We start from the raw sequence: 2410 nt of genomic DNA, 5'->3' as shown, positions 1-2410 counted from the left end.
GACCTTTGGGAGCTGGCTACTGTATACACTTTGACCTTTGGGAGCTGGCTACTGTATACACTTTGATCTTGGGCCGTAAGGAATACAAATGGGAGCGTCTTGATCTTTCTCCAACAGTAGGTATTGTTAGTGGTTGTTCAGTGATTTTTAGGGTGGCATTGTTCAGAACAGCTCAAGAATAGAAATAACCCATGTGTACAGCAACTGACGCAGGACCATGAAGATGCAGGGTATCCATATTGATAATGGCCAATAGTCAAAAGAGGTACTGATAGGCTTCATGTAGATAGATGGACCTTGACAACGTGATGCTAAGTCAAAGAAGCCAATCACAATGGATCACAGGTCAAAGGGTCCCATTCACGGAAATGTCCATAATAGGCAAATCTATAGATATGGAAAACAGATTAATGGTTTCCAGGAGCTGGGGAGGGGGACAATAGAGAGAGGCAGGGGGTTAAGTGGTGCCTCCAATATGCAAAAGAGTCTCTCTCTCTCTCTCTCTCTAGCACCTATGAAGAAAGACTTTAATTTATTATTTATTCAATTTTTTTTTGAGACAATCTAACTCTGTATCCCAGGCTGGCCTAGGGGTCACAAGGTGGCTCAGGCTAGCCTCAAACTTGTGGTAACTCTCTTGTCTGGGCCTCTCAAAACCTTGGAGATGTAGCTAAGTTAAGGATCACAAGATGAGGTCCTTCTGAATTTAGGGCACACCCTAAACTTAATGACATGGGTGTCTTTTACTACCTGTGGTGCTGGGATTAATCTCAGGACCTTGACTCTCCCAGGGAGCATTCTGAATTTCTACTCTCTCTGTCTGTCTCTCTTTCCTTCTCTCCTTCTTTCCTTCCTTCTTTCTTTCTTTTCTCCCTCCCCCCGTCTTTCTTTCTTTCTCTCTCATTTTCTCCCCCTCTCCTTTCCCTCTCTCTCTCACCTGACCCACACCTCTCCAGAATTATTGGAGAACCAATATTTATTATTTCAAGTCCAAATCAGTGGAGAGCTCTGGCCCCATCCAGGAACAGACCAAGGGATCCCTTAGGATGCAGGAAAAGACGGACTGAGCAGGTAGCCTAAAAACTTCTGCATCATGCACTTGAAATGCGAAATTATAGGAGGCTCTAATGTTATCTCCATAAAATTATTCCCACAAATCAGTTCAGGGATTTGTGCATATTCCCAGAAGTCAGGACAGGGCAAGGCAGGATGATCTAGGTAGTACCACACAGCAGAGCTGGTGCTTGTGGACAGTGTGGCTCATGAAGGGGCATGGGGGATGGGGGCTCTGGTCCTGCTTTTCCCGTCCCCCTCCCCCATTTCTTATGCACATTCTTGTTTCCTCTGCTGGGGTTTAGCACCTTCTCTTCCCACCCTTCTATTGTCTCTGATCAGCTCTCCCTACCACATTCATCATCCTGTGTTCTCTTCCATCACCCCCCCCCCAAACACTAACCCCCCAGGGGTGGGTTCCATTTCCACACTCCCTCGGATGTTAGGGGAATTGAATGCATGGCAAAATATTTCTGAGGTCTAAATTACACCGACCCTGGAAGGCTGAACTTGCGGTATAATCCAGGTTATGAATTGTAAATCAGACGCCATGCAAAATACTCACACAAAAAAATTCAATAAGCTGCTTTTGCTCCCGGCCCAGGAAGGCAAGGCCTGGGGAGGCAGAGGGAGGCAGGCTGTGGTTGGAAGAAAGGGAGACGGAGTGTGGAAGGGGAGCGGAGGGCAGCCAGGCTGTCTTTGGTTCTGTATTGCCAAGCCTTCTCAGGGGCAGGAGCCATTCACTTACCCAAGGGAGGAGCCAAGAGATCTCCATGGCCTTTGTGTGGCGTGCCCTTTAAGATGTAACCCAGGCTTGCAAATAACTATGATGTAGCTACCAGCCTTCCTAGAGAGGCCGTGTCAGGGCCCCCACATGGTTCCAGGTCCTCTGCAAGAGCAGCACCTTCTCCTAACCACTGAGCCATCCCTCCAGCCCTGCAGTAGGACCTTTTGATCCTTCAGAACCCATGTATAAAAAGCCAGGTGCATTGACCTGTGCTTCTAATCCTAAGAGCAGAAGAGGATGCAAAAGAAGGATCCTTGCAGCTCTCTTGCCTGTCAATGTACCCGAACTGGTAAAATTCAGGTTCAGTGAGAGACTCTACCTTAAAAAACAAGACAGTGATGAAGAACACCACCCACCAATGAGGTCTGGCTCTGCATATTAAGACACACGTAGGCACGCAGGGGCATGCGTGCAGGCACACAGGCATGTACGAACGTACACAGAAGGTAAATTCACAAGGTCTAATGTCAGGTATTCTCACCAGTCCTTTGATCTTGTGGTTAGTGAAGAGTCCTCGGAAATCTCTCCCCTCACTCAAATTTCCCGTTTGTATTTGGCCACTGAATGTCC

The sequence above is a fragment of the Mastomys coucha genome, unplaced genomic scaffold (assembly GCF_008632895.1).
Source record: "Mastomys coucha isolate ucsf_1 unplaced genomic scaffold, UCSF_Mcou_1 pScaffold5, whole genome shotgun sequence".
Taxonomy (NCBI): domain Eukaryota; kingdom Metazoa; phylum Chordata; class Mammalia; order Rodentia; family Muridae; genus Mastomys; species Mastomys coucha.
This window is presented reverse-complemented; position numbering follows the sequence as displayed.